Raw genomic sequence first — 14,634 nt, 5'->3', positions numbered from 1 at the left:
AAACGTATGTCTTGAAAGGCCTCTACGTGACTGTTCATGGCAGTATATTCGTAATAGCCCCCAAACCAGAAACAGCCCAGATGTCCATCAGCAGATACGTGCACAAGCAAATTGTGGCATGTCCCTCAATGCAACGGTAAAAAGTGATGAATGACTGCTACATACAACGACATGGGTGAATCTTGAAATAATCATGTTGAATGAAAGAAGCCAGACCAAAAAAAAAAGAGGGCATGCTGTATGATTCCATTTCTATAAATCTCTAAGTAGTAGCACCTAATCCAGATGACAGAAAGTGGTCTGAGAGGGACCCCTTAGGGACTCCAAGGTGGGACGTATGTGTTTGCTATTTTTTAATGTTTTTTTAAAACTTTATTTCTGAGAAAGAGAGCATGAGCAGTGGAGGGGCAGAGAGAGAGGGAGATACAGAATCTAGACAGGCTCCAGGCTCTGAGCTGTCAGCACAGAGCCCGATGCAGGGCTCGAACCCACGAACCATGAGATCACGACCTGAGCCAAGGTTGGGCGCTTAACCGACTGAGCCACACAGGCGCCCCTGTGTTTGCTGTTTTGATGGTGGTGATGGCTTCAAAATGTACACAGCTAAAAACTTACAGAACTGCACACTTTATTTTATTTATTTTAATTTTTTTAATGTTCATTCATTTTTGAGAGAGAGAGAACAGGGGAAGGGGCAGAGAGAGAGGGAGACACAGAATCCAAAGCAGACTCCAGGCTCTGAGCAGTCAGCACAGAGCCCAACGGGGTGGGGGCTCGAGCCCACGAACCATGAGATCATGATCTGAGCCGAAGTCAGACATTTGACTGACTGAGCCATCCAGGCATCTCATCGAACTACACTCTTTAAGTAAGCACAGTTTACTATATGTCCATTATACTCAATAAAACTGTTTGAAAAAACTGTTAACTAATGTCATGTTCTAAGGAAAGGTTCAAAAATAACATCAAGGGGAGTTCCCCCCAAAACAACAACAACAACAACAATAATAATAATAGGAATAAAAAAATTCCTAAGAGTTAGAGATTCAGTACAGGTGGCTCAGATCTGAGAAATCAGGGAGCCTGGGGGGCTCAGTGGGTTAAGCATCGATCCTTGGTTTCAGCTCAGGTCCTGATCTCACAGTTTGTGAGAAGGAGCCCCACATCAGGCTCTGGGGCTGACAGTGTGGAGCCTGCTTGGGATTCTCTCTCTCCCTCTCTCTCTCTGCCTCTCTCCTGCTCTCTCTCTCTTAAAATAAATAAATAAACTTAAAAAAAAAAAAAAGATCTGACAAATGGAAGTTCTAGAAAGGAAAGCAGAAGCCAAGTAAGGGGAGGGCCTTGTCAAAGAGACGATAAAGGTGACCTTATTTGGGAAAAGGGTCTTTGTGGATATGATTAAGATGACGAGGCCACTGGGGATTATCTGTGTACACCCTCAGTGCTATAGCGAGTGTCCTCATAGCAGGGAGGGCGGGGGAGAGAAGACGCTCAGAGAAGGCACATGACGGGCAGAGACGGGGTGGCGTTGGGGGTGGGGGGGAGCGGAGAGGTGACTGAGAAACGCCACGGGCTGCTGGCCGCCACTAGAAGCTAGCAGGAGGCACACAGTTTCGTGGACACTCTCATCTCAGACCTGTGTCCCTGCCCCCCGCCCCCCCCCGACCTGTGAGTGAACACCCTTCTGCTGTGGTCGTTTGTCACAGGAAAGCAATAACCCTAATCATGGTGTGACATGTGGCACCCGGCACAGCCACATGGGCACGATGACATGAAAACAGATGCAGCGGGTTGTGTTCCATCCTGGTGGGCGGCTGGGGGAGATGGAGCGGGAGCACAGACACACACATGGTGATGCGCCAAGGTGCGGGTCCATGCAGCCTGGGGTGTGGTGCCGGATGCACATACGGGTTCGCCTGGGTGTGGGACGTCCGTGGTGAGGGGTGCCCAGCACGTTTATTCTGAGTGGGCTCCCCTGCCTGTCTGAACACACTCTGCTGAGCTTGGGGGCTCCCCACTCCCCGAGTCTCGGAGGCTGGCATATGTGTTCCCAGTCCCTCTTGCAGCTGGGGTGCAGGCGCGTGCCCAGGATTCCCCATCGGGCCTTTGAGGGAGAAACGAGGTGGTGGCAGCTGCACCAGCCCCCGATGCACCGGGAACAGTGTGGCGTCCACTGCCAGCCTGAGCACGTCGGCAGTGGCAGCGGGGAGCCCGGCACCCAGTGGGGCGCCCGGGGCCTCCGTGCAGAAGCAGCTCCGTGGCCGGCTGTGCGGCCCCTCCCCGTCCCCGGAGACCTGGCGTTTCACCACCACCTTCAGTACACGCTTGCCTTGGTTTCTATTGTTTGTCTCTAAGTGCTCTGTGTGCCCAGGGGACAGCGAGACAATGTATTTGTTTATTCAGCCACGTGAGTGTGAGTCCCCTTGTGCCGGGCACCATGTGTCCTTCTCGGCAATGTCACATAATCCACTCCAGCTCCCATCCGATTGCTGAGGTCTTCTCTATCCTCAGATAAACCCTGGAATCAAGAAAGTGACTCTGGGGGAAGGAAAAGGTCACCTCCTTACTTTCTGAATCACTCCGGTCTGGGTAGGGAACACGGCTCGGAGCCCGGAAGCGTGGCCAGCCACCACCCACATGGTCTCTGCCCCGTGCGGGGGGCCCCCTCGCCTATTTCTGGCAACAGGGAACTCTGGATCCTGTCCCCAGCTTAACACCCTCTAGGTTCGTGACAGGGTGCTATTTAGGAAGGTGGCGTCTGCTTACGGAGCAGGGACCACAGGACATGCGTGCTGTCACCCCGACGTCAGCGTAGGGACTGGTTCCTATGTTGGCCCCAGAGCACTCCTCCCCCACGCCTCTGGGATGCTCTTGTGACTTACCAAGAAACACAGGGACCCGCCGCTCTCCGGTGGGGGGTGGGGAGGGAAAAGCCCAGCCGAAAGGACCCCGGTTTCCCCCACTGGGCACAGGGTGAGCGGAGGCTTCCAGCACTGGGGTGCCCCTTCCTGCCCCAGGCTCCCTCACAGACCCTCCCAGGCTCCAGGCCCCCACTGTGCCCACCAGGGGCCCCAGTGTAAGGGCTGCCCCCCGCCCCTCCCCCTACCTCCCCAAGCGCACTTTCTCACAGTGCCTGCGACTCTGTACCAACCAGTCTGCCCAGAACCACCCTTCTCTCCCGTTGTCCCTGGACAGATCACTCTCCCTCCTGTTGATAATTCCGGTGTCACTCACCTCACAGAGCTGTGGCAAGGGGACCATGCAGGGAGATGGAAGGGAGGGTCCTCTCCTGCCTCGAAGTGCAGGGGGCTGTCCGGCTTGGCCATGAGAAAGCAGGGAGCAGGCTTCCCCGGTGCTGTGAGCCCTGGGCTGGCACAAGAGAACACGTCTGGCCTTGGTGGGTGTTTGATGGACAGATGATGGATGGACAGATGGACGGATGTGTGATAAAATCTGGGGAGGCCACACGGCATTGTAGACAAGGTCAAGTTGGGAACATGAAAGCAATTGGGTTCATGGCCATCCATGACCTTCCTTTAGCTGTTCCATGAGCGGTTGACGAGCACCTAGTACGTGCCTGCCTGTGGACTGGTAGACAGGGTAGATGTGGTTCTTGCCCTCATGGACTACGAGTTCATGGCAGACACAGGGGACCCGCAGGGGATCCACCAGGGAACAGACACATGTCACTGCACACAGCAGGTGTCTGTCACAGAACAGCCCCAGGTGATACAGAATAACAGACAGGGGCCGAGGGCACCTTCTTGGCCAGGATGGCAGAGAAGGCTCCCTGGGGAGGAGCCACTGAGGCTGTGACTTGAGGAAGAGGGACTGGCCGGGGGACCAGGGGTAAGAACGTTCCCAGGGGAGGGACCTGCCACGCCAGTGGCCTGGGTGGGAAAGAGCTGGTGGGCCACCGGGCCTGAGGCTGGGTTTTATTTTAGATGCGAAGATTCTTAAAAATCTCTCCGGACAGCACACAGATGGCTCGTTGCCAGAAAGGGGGGAAGCATGAGCACAAAGGGGCCTTCATACAGGAGATGGCGCTGCTCTGCGTGGCTCTGGGGCGCCGGGTACACGAGTCCACGCTTGTCAAAAGCCACAGACCCGGACACCGCAAAGAGTGAACTGTACTGTGTGCACATTTTTTTTTAAGTTTTTTAATTACCAGAAAGATCCCTCCAGCAACTGTGACGAGAAAGGTGGGGGGCGGGGAATGGGAAACCAGCTGGGGCCACTGCAATGACCTTGGGGACAGTAGCTGGGTCATGTACCCGAGTTCAGGTTGTTGACCTCTGGGAGCGCCATTTTCCTCATTGACTCCCACCTGGAGGCTGACCTTGTGGGTTGGAAGCGGCATCTGTAACCTACCTGCCTGGGGGGCCTGGCTAGAGCAAGGTCCTCAGCACTTAGGAGCCATTGTGCTTTGCCAGAGGGTGGCTGTGACTGACCTCAGGGCGCCCTGGGGGGGCCGGGAGCTGCCAGGGGCTGCCTTCAGAAAACAGATCTGAAAGTAAACCAGAGGGGAATCAGTCAAGGGTGAAGGGCACCTGGCTGGAGGCCCCAGCTGTGGATCCGGCCACCCTGGGCAGAGGAATGTGGCCCAGAATGCAGTGTACTTAGAGAGCTTCTGTCCCCCAGGGAGGCCGAGCATTTGCGGGCGGAGGGCAAATAGCTCCCGGGGACAGCCTGGCTTGTGGGGCGACCCACCGGGAGGTGGAGGCTCTGGGCTGGAGTCCTGCATCCCGTAGGCCAAGGTCGGGAGGCCTGGATTCATGCGCCAACTCAGCCTCTCTTGAGCTGGGCAACTTTGGGCCAAATACTTGACTTCTTGATTCATTCCAAGACTCCAATGAGGAGCACATGGGAGCGCATCTTAGTGAACTGGAAATATTCTAATTGACACTGGGGGTAAAAAAGGATGCTGGTGCTGGGGCTGAAGGGCAGGCCAACGGATACTCAGAAGGCCCCGGGTCCAAACGCCCCTCCCTCCCCAACAGCACCGGTGGCCAAGGGCTTGGACCTAAGTGGGGAGAAAGCGGGGAGGATTTGGGTGCTGTGAAAACCCAGCTGCTCTTCAGAAAGGTAAATGCAGAGCTTCCGCAGGACCCAGCAATTCCACTCCTGGTATTTGCCCCAAAGAACTGAAAACAGGAGCTCAGATACTCTTACGTGGATGCCACACCTGCACTATTCACAACAGCCAAAAGGTAGAAACTCCAAATATCCATCAGCTTGTGGACGGGTACGCAAACATGGTCTCTCCGTACATGATGGAATATTACTCAGCTTTAAACAGGATCGAAGTACAGACCACACGGGTGAACCTCAAAAACATTACGCTGAGTGAAAGGAACCAGCCCCAAAAGGTCACAGATTGTGTGATTCTATTCATAAGAAATACCCAGATCATGTAAATCCCTGAAGACAAAGTCAAGGGCTGGGGAGTTGGGCCAGTGGGGACAGGGTTTCCTTTGAAGGGAACGCAATGCTGCACATTGTGAATGGGCTCAAAGGTGATGAACTTTAAAGCGAATGATTTATATTACGTTTTTGGTAAAGGCAGGCAAGGAAGAGGGCTTGCGGTCCACGCCACCAGGAAGAGAGGATTAATCTGGTGAGAACCAGGGCTGCCCAAATCCCCACTTAGCAGCCAGCAGCCCTGTGTGACTTGATACCCCTGTTTACCATGAGGAGCCCAGAACTCCGCCCAAGCTGGCACCCCCATGACGGTGCAGGGCTGGAAGTCAGGACTTCCCTCCTGTTGTGGACTCCTCCCTCTGTTGGCTGCTCCACCAGGATGCACAGAGGAGTGAGAATCTAGAATTGTGTGTGTGAGCCACCCCAGCGACAAGTGACCGGGTCTGGGAGACCCTGAGGGAAGATGGCCCTGGGGCATTGGAGAGCTCAGACAGAAAGTGAGGGGCTGCAGACCCCCAAGCTCAGAGGGAACGGGCGTTTCTGGAGCAGGTGCACTGCATCGCTGGGGGCTGGAGAGAGATGGGACGGCTGTCCAGGGGACTGGGAGGGGCAGCTAGCAGAGCACAGCAGGAGCCTCAGCTGGGGTCCCCGGGGGCTGGAGACCTGGGCTGTGATGGGGCCCCTGGAAGACAGTGGGACAGGAGGGCGCATCCAGGACGTGGAGCTCTCCCTATGGAATCTCCCGAGCACAGGGCCCGCAGCGCCACCTCTGGGGACCAAGGGATGAAATTTGGGATTTGGGAGGGCAAATAAAGGTGAGGAGGGCAATGCGATGTCATTCTAACTCTCCTCCCTGCCAGTCACCCCAGCCTTGTCTCCTGCCCCCTCAGGCCCTTGGAGGAGAAGATTCGGCAGGGAGATGCCATGAAAGCCGAACTCCAACGTTCACTGGACTCCCCCTCCAGGCTTCAGGTTCCTGATGAAGATGAAGAGGAGGAGGGAGTGTGGAGAGGCCTGGCTGCTAGGCCAACCTGGGGGGGGCTCAGGGGGTTAACCAGACAGCCAGGTGCCCAGATGGAGGCTGTGAGAGGGGGTCCCAGGTCCCATGGGAGATAGAGGACCCTGTGCAGAGACAGCTCCCTGGGGATCCTGGCTCAGCCCATCAGTCCCAGGAGAAAAGGGCCTGAGGGATGCCAGGAAGCAGCCTCCCCTCCTCACCCTGAGGATTTCCCAGCCCCAGCAGCAGGAAGTGAGTAACCACCTCTCAAGACCTGATGGCGACAGCCCCAGGGCCAAGGACAGAGTTAGGAAGTGTGGCCAAGCTGATGGGCAGACAGAAGGCTCCTTCCCACCAAACCCGGGGTGCTTGACAGTCTGCCAGGTCCAAGGACCCCACCGCCCACCTCCCAGAGCAGCAAGGAGATGGACAGAGGGATGGAGGAGGGTCTGGCCTTCTCATGTTGCCTCCATTACAGCCTGGAATGCCTCTTCACAGCCCACCTTCTGAGGTCCGCATACCAGGAATAGCAAGGATCTCACTCACCCCCTGCATCGGGGTTGGGGGCGCGGTGGTTTGGGAAAGCCCAGTTGGACAGAAACTATGGGGAAAATCCCCATATCCCAAAGTTAAACAAAAACAGACGAGTTTGTCTTCTGCAGGGTTTCCCAGTGCCTGATACAAATAAGATGCATCTGCACATCCTAGCCATGAAACATGAATTATGTCATTTTGATGATTTCACCTATGAGTAAAACGCCCTGATATTTACACTTAAAACTGACATTGAGCAACAAAAGATACATGGCCAATGCATGCTAATAAGTTAGATTTTTCATGTTTCTTTGCCTGGAACGACATTAAATAGCCAAGAGTGTTATCATGGGGAATGAGGCAGCCCCAGGGTTGGAACACCAGCAGGGCAGGGCAGGAGGCTCTGGGGGCGGGGACCAGAGCCAGGACGGAAGAGCACGAGCGCTCGGGTGAACTCTGTAGGGTTCATAGGTGCGGCTGGTAGTGCCAACCAGTTAAAATGACAAGCTTTGCATGTGTTTTACTATGCATCAAAGTCAGAGCTTACCTTTTGATTCTGCCTACGAGTTTTCCAGGACTGGTCTGTCTGGGCGTGTGTTTGACAGATCAGCCCTTCGCCCAGGGTCTCCTGATCACAGAGAACGGTGAGGGTTGGGGGGCGGGTTGGCTTTCTGGTCTGAACTGTGGCTTTCTGTATAAAAAGCACAGCCCACCCCCAGGGGCCCTCCTGGGTTGGAGCGGGGGGAAGGAGTTGTGAGGATAACAACACTAGGCTCACACACAGATGTTCTAGAACACTGGAGTAGAGGGGCAGCCATTTATAAATATATGCACATACATGTCTATAGCTGGCTTTGGTGCTGTTCTATTTTGTGTGGTCTTTTCTTCACCCCAGAAAGGTTGAATTTTGGGACTTTTTCCCATCAGCCCCATCGACAGGGTGTGTCTTCATTCCATTAACACGTATGCATAGGGTACTTATTATGTACTGGATGATAAACAGACAGGCAATATGTAAAACAGGAGTCCCTGCTCATGGAGTTCACATCCAGCTGCACAGAAGAAACCCCAAGGCTGTGGTCAGGCTCGGTCAGGCTGCTGAATGCAAGCAGGCCCCGCCCCCCAACCAGGCAAAACAGGAAGGGCTGCCGAGTGGCCCCCTAGGGAAGGACAAGGCTTTCCAAGCGAGAGCGAAGGAAGGGAGCTCCAGGCAGAGATTACAGCATGTGCAAAGGTCCAGAGTTAAGCGTGATCTGCTGCATTCAGGAACCTTAGGTGGCTCTGTGGGGCTAACGCTTAGGAGCTGGACCTGAGGCTGGAAAGGCGGCCTGGGCAAGTTCTCACCGTGCCTCACAAAGGGGCCCTGGCTTAACAGGGAAGCCATGAGGGTTGTGTAGAAATAACTTGATCCCCCTCTGGTTCTCTCAGAATGCAGCCGTGCTATTGGCAGGGCCGCACCCTCTCTGAAGGCCCCAGCCAAGCAGATTCAATGGTGAGGAGTATAAGAAGTCGGTGGGTGCAATGATTGTGCTGGAGGGGTTTGGTCAAATTTCCTCATAGCGAAAATGAAGTACAAAAAACATACCAATACAGCTAAAAATTAAAGCAGGTGGTTACTGAATCCATACGGAGCTCCTTTTGAAAAGATCTGGTGCCTCACCCAGGTTCTGCCCCTAAGCAGGCGACTGGCCTCAGTGACAGACAGGCAGATTTACTCACTTCTAACAATGCACAGCCTAGCTATGTGGGTGCCTGATACACGAGTTCATGGGTAGCTGGTTAAGTGGGTGGGTGAGTAGATAAATGGGTGGATGGATGGATGGATAGGTGGATAAGTGGATGGGTGGTTGGGTTAGTGTATGAATGGGTGAGTGGGTTGGTGGATGGATGGATGGATGGATGGATGGATGGTTGGATGGAGAGATGTATGTATATATATGTATGTATGTATGGATGGATGGATGGATGGATGGATTGTTGGATGGATAGGTGGATGGGTTAGTGTATGAATCGGTAGGTGGGTTGGTGGATGTATGATGGATGGATGGATGGATGGATGGATGGATGGATGGGTGGATGGGTTAGTGTATGAATCGGTAGGTGGGTTGGTGGATGAATGATGGATGGATGGATGGATGGATGGATGGTTGGATGGAGAGATGTATGTATATATATGTATGTATGTATGGATGGATGGATGGATGGATGGATGGATGGATGGATGGGTGGATGGGTGGGTGGATGGATGGATGGATGGATGGATGGATGGAAGGATATTTGGATGAATGGGTTGATACACTTGTAGGTGAATGGAAAAGTGGGTAAATGGTAAGATTTAAAGACTTTTTTGATGACAAGACACAACACAATGATAATTGGAGATACGAAAGATCGAACTTTTTGTTACTTTAGTTCCAAATATGTGAAGGCTTCCAGGCAGAGCCACACAAGGGGTTGTACCCAGGTCCAGGGTAGCAACACACTGGAGCTGTAGGGAGCAACTTACCTAAGGCAAGAAGGGTGGGGTTAGCTAGAATTCCCAGGCTCCCTGTGGACTGGCTAATTTGAATAGTTTTTTGAGTTCCAGGGTATCAGGGCTGTCCACAGTTATGTGGCACCTGGCTCCAGGGTGATTAGGTACATAGTGGCCTAGAGTGAGAGAGCCTGACAAGGAAAGGGTCAGATTGTGCCCTTAGCTGCTAAGATAAACTGACCAGCCTTCCAACTGGATCAAAAACTGTATTACAGCAGCATCTGGAAAAGTGTGTAGATGGACGGATGCCTTCTGGAGCACACTCAATAGCATCTACCAAAGCATGAACACTGGATTCAGATACCTGAGGACCTTCGTCTCCTAGACATGGAGCCCGAGAATGTACCAGCTGGGGACTTCACAAGGCCTCTGTTCTGCTGGGTGCTTAGGTCTTCAGTAACTTGACAAAGGCAATAGATCCTCTCAACTGGAAACAGCACACGTGCAATTCTGCACACCATTGTAGATTAGGCTTGTGGACCCCTGGGGGAGCTTCTTTGCAGAGTCCTGTCTCCACCTGGGAAGAGAGAACCCTCAGGTTAAGGACTCCCCTGTGTGGTAGGAAGGGCCGGTACCCTTAGAAGTCAACCGAGGCACCCAGGCTGGGGAGGGACTTTCCAGCCAAGCCAGGCCTGGATCCCAATAAACCATGCTGTGACTCAGTTTCCCTATCCCTATGATTGCTGAGTGGAACCTGATCGCTGTTTGCAGGTGGGGTTCTGACCTTCCTCTCTCTCTCCCCCCGCACCCCTGCCTCCACCATGCCCACTTCATCTGGTCTCTTTTGAAGGAAAGGTTTTAAGGCTGTAAAAAAAAATATATGTGAAAGCCCCTTCACTTTCCAAGTGCTATAGATTGTCAGGAAGTCTCCAGACAAAAGCCAAGGAAGCCAATCAGTGTTGAAGAGGGAAGAAATCATTGCCAAACACCCTCAGATCAGGGGGGCGCAAACCTTACACGTGGCCACAAAACAAGCCAGGGGAAGTCTTCTTTCTCTGAAGTTGTTTCCACATTTCTGCCACAGTCATCTCTTGGGCGGCACGACCACGGTTTACACTGGACTCAGTCATAGAAACAATCACCTGAGGAAAAGAACGATATGAGATAAATGTAGTAGACACACTTAGTCACTTACGGAGCGCACCGGCTCCCTATCTCAATGCCAGAAGGAAGAATATTATTTAGTATTTAGGGGTCACCTGCGACGCATCCGCTTTTCTCAGTCCATCCTTGATGTGACGGAGGAAAGGGACAGCAGGGTGGCTCCGGATACAGACTCTAGCGTCAGGCTGCCTGGGATTCTGTGAGGATTCGCTGAGTTAATCCATCACTGTGCTTAGAAACAGTGCCTGACACGCAGCAAAAGTTAGAGACGTGTCAGGACTGCTGTGAATCCTCACCACACCCCTTGTGACACTTGTCAGGATCTCGGCTCCGCCTCACAGTTCAGAGAGGTTAAGCTACTTTCCCCGAGGCTCTTAGCCAAGGAAGTGAGTACAGGAACCGGGGACCGGGATCCAGGACCAGCTGATTTTGAGCCCTGGACATATTTGCCACCCCGTGGCTCTAAAGAGCAGCCGGTCTGCACAATAGAACACTTCTTGGGCAAACGTGGAAATCTTCCATGTGGCTCGCTGAGCTCTCAAGCCTTACAGGGTAGCTGTAGCCACCTCGGCCTGGCCTCGGCGTGCCTGGGTTCTAGAAACTGTAGCCAGCCTGGCCCTGTCGCTGGGGTAGGAGCGTGGGGCTGGGCTGGAGGTGGAGGGAGGAAGTGCCCAGGAGGGAGATGACATCACCATCCAGCCCTTGAAAGATGAGCTGTTCCCTCCGCCACTCCGGCTCTGCTCTGGCAGCTCCCAGGAGGGGTGGGGACATCGGGCTGCCCGGCCGCACGGAGGGAGCCACTGAGGGGCCCGCGTGGCTTGCTCTCTGGACAAGGTGAGTCCTGGACAGGGGCTGGTCCAGTCGCCTCGCCGTTGCCCGGAGGACAGCAGGTCTGGCACAAAGAGAGAGTCTGCAGGTGAGTGTCACAGGAGCTGATTCCCAGGCTGGGGCTAGAGTCACCTTAGATCCTGGGGGGGAGGGGAGGGAGGGGGGGTTCCCTTCCTTTCTTAGTCCTGGCAAGTAACAAGTAGGGCTCCCAGCAGGAGGAGCGATCTTGTTTGTTCAGGGTTTGTCTTCTCCCTGAATGGAGACAGGCATGTGTGTGTGTGTGTGTGAACAATTTAGTGATCTGATTTCTGCAGATCCTGAGTAGCCGCCTTGGACGTGAGCAGTAAGGAATGAGCGCTGTACAGCAGGGATGGGTGTGGGGTTCAGACTCTGGAACTCGGCTTTTAACTCACAGCTGTGCCGATCGTTGGCCCTGTGTGACCCTGGACACGTTTCTTAACCTCTCTGAGACTCAGCTCCTCTGTCTGCAAAGAACTCTACTTGCTGGCTCCCCGGGTGGCAAGGGTTAAATAAATCAGGCCGCAGAGGGGAGGGGGTTTGTAAACTGCTGTCTAAAGTCCCTCCTGGGCTGGTCCTGTCTGTCCTGGATAGAACTGGGCTCAGAGCATGGGCTTTGCACGGATTGGAGCCCCGGCTCTGATCTCGTCCCCCAGGGAACATTTTTGAGCCAACAGTTTTTCCCCTCGTTTCCTGACATACAGATGACTTGGCAGGGTGGTTACAAAGGTAGAAATGGGCTCGGGCCTGCCTGCGCAGCCCCATGTATGTGGTCGGTGCTCAGTCAGAGCTCCCAGGGGCAGGTGGTTTGCTGAGCCCGGGTTGGGGTGGGCGGTGGGCGTTGCTCTCATGAGCAGGTTAGAATGTGCTTCCCTGAGTCACGGACTGCCTCTGGCTCCCGCCAGCCCACAGGAAGTGGGAGCTGTGGTCCAGATGTGCGGCCACGGGGGGCCCTGGGCCAACCCCACCTCTTATTCCTTCTCTGAAGGAGAGAAGGGCTTGGGCTGGGGGCGGGGTGGGCCACCCCAGAGGGCACTGCCCGATGCCTCTCCTCTGGAGGAAAACCATCTGTGTCCTTCTAGGCCCTGGCAGCCGTGGGGTGATGGCAGCCCCACCGGCTTGAGGAAGGAGTTTGCTGCTTTCCCCTTGTGTCGGGTAGAGAAGGCAGGCAGGTGCGGGGAACAGCCAGGAGAAGTGTTCCGGAAAGGATCGAAAACAAGAATGCTCCTGCGCCATCCCCACCTAGGGTGGTGTCTCAGCTCTGCCCCAAAATTCACAAAAGCTCCGCAATCCTGTGCTCCAAGTCCCTCAGGGTAGGAGTGAAGAAACAGTCTCAGCTCAGGGACATAACCTCAGCCAAGCCTCTCGCTCGCCGTTGGGGGGAAATGTCCCGGCCTCTTTGGGATTCAGGCTCATCACTTACACACAGGGGAAAGTTCATATGACTGAGTCTAGGTATGGGGGGGTACTAAGGACTTGGGCTTAAACCAAATTCAGGAAGATACTGGCCAAGCAGGGACCAAGCAGGGGAAATAGCTGTGCCACATGGTCTCTGCTGAAATAGTGACTGTGTCTGGCTTGAAAGTTCAGAGAGGGTCAGAGGGTAATGCCAAGGATTGGTTTTCAGAAAGACGAATCTTCTCTGTGTGTTCACTGCTGCTTCCCCTGCACAGAAAACCATGTTCAGTGTAACACAGGTTCTGCTCAGTTTTTGCTGGATGACTGGATGGATGGATGGATGGATGGATGGATGGATGGATGGATGGGTGGATGGATGGATAGGTGGATGGGTGGATGGGTGGATGGGTGGTTGGATGGTTGGATGGATGGATGGATGGATGGATGGATGGATGGATAGGTGGATGGGTGGATGGATGGATGGATGGATGGATGGATGGATGGATGGATGGATGGATGGATGGATGGATGGATGGATGGATGGATGGATGGATGGATGGATGGATGGATGGATGGATGGATGGATGGATGGATGGATGGATGGATGGATGGATGGATGGATGGATGGATGGATGGATGGATGGATGGATGGATGGATGGATGGATGGATGGATGGATGGATGGATGGATGGATGGATGGATGGATGGATGGATGGATGGATGGATGGATGGATGGATGGATGGATGGATGGATGGATGGATGGATGGATGGATGGATGGATGGATGGATGGATGGATGGATGGATGGATGGATGGATGGATGGATGGATGGATGGATGGATGGATGGATGGATGGATGGATGGATGGATGGATGGATGGATGGATGGATGGATGGATGGATGGATGGATGGATGGATGGATGGATGGATGGATGGATGGATGGATGGATGGATGGATGGATGGATGGATGGATGGATGGATGGATGGATGGATGGATGGATGGATGGATGGATGGATGGATGGATGGATGGATGGATGGATGGATGGATGGATGGATGGATGGATGGATGGATGGATGGATGGATGGATGGATGGATGGATGGATGGATGGATGGATGGATGGATGGATGGATGGATGGAATTACTAAGTGAAAGACACCCATCTGAAAAGGCTACATACTGTCTGATGTCAATTATATGACATTATGGAAAAGGCAAAGCTAGGGTTGTAAAAAGATCAGTAGTTGTCAGGGCTTAGGGAGAGGCAGTGAAACAAATCTTACAGTGCTGTAATGGTGGTTACATGTCATTATCCATTTGTCCAAACCCATAGAATGTACAATGCCAAGGGAACCTTGTGGACCTTGGGTGATAATGATGTGTCAGTATAGGTATTCATTGTAATAAATGCACCACTCTGGTGGGGGATATTGATCACGGGGGAGGCTGTGGAGGGTCAGGGAATATATGGGAAGTCTCTGTGCTTTCTGCTCAATTTTCCTGTGAACCTAAAACTGCCCCCCAAAATATGGCCTATTTTTTTTTTAAAAGCACACAAGGCAGATACATGTGTTGCTTTGAGGATTCAGAAGGCACTTAGACTACCTCAAGACCATGAGTCAAATGGTCAGAACTTACTAAGATTTGACTCCTCGAGTGCATCACTTCCAACGCCCACCCAGTCTAGGAATCCCCTGGCCTGTGAGTATCTTTCTTAGTGCACATACTTCCAGGGATGGAGAGCTCCCTACTTTACCAGGTAGCCCGCTCCGTCTCAGGAGAGTTCTACTGTTAGGAAGC

The 14,634-nt window shown here is 53.5% G+C and overlaps 1 protein-coding gene across 1 annotated transcript in view; it reads left to right on the top strand.

Annotated features, from left to right (window-relative positions):
* The first annotated feature begins 11,430 nt into the window (after window positions 1-11,430).
* Window positions 11,431-14,634, top strand: part of BDKRB2 (bradykinin receptor B2) — a 28,951-nt gene continuing 25,747 nt past the window's right edge. The window contains exon 1 of the mRNA XM_039222083.1: window positions 11,431-11,505. The gene's annotated coding sequence lies outside the window, so the exon portion shown is untranslated. The remainder of the gene's footprint in view (window positions 11,506-14,634) is intronic.

This window comes from Hyaena hyaena, unplaced genomic scaffold, assembly GCF_003009895.1.
Source record: "Hyaena hyaena isolate Hyena2069 unplaced genomic scaffold, ASM300989v1 scaffold_1053, whole genome shotgun sequence".
Taxonomy (NCBI): Eukaryota; Metazoa; Chordata; class Mammalia; order Carnivora; family Hyaenidae; genus Hyaena; species Hyaena hyaena.
Note: the sequence above shows the minus strand (reverse complement) of the source record. Positions and strands in the feature narration are given on the sequence as shown.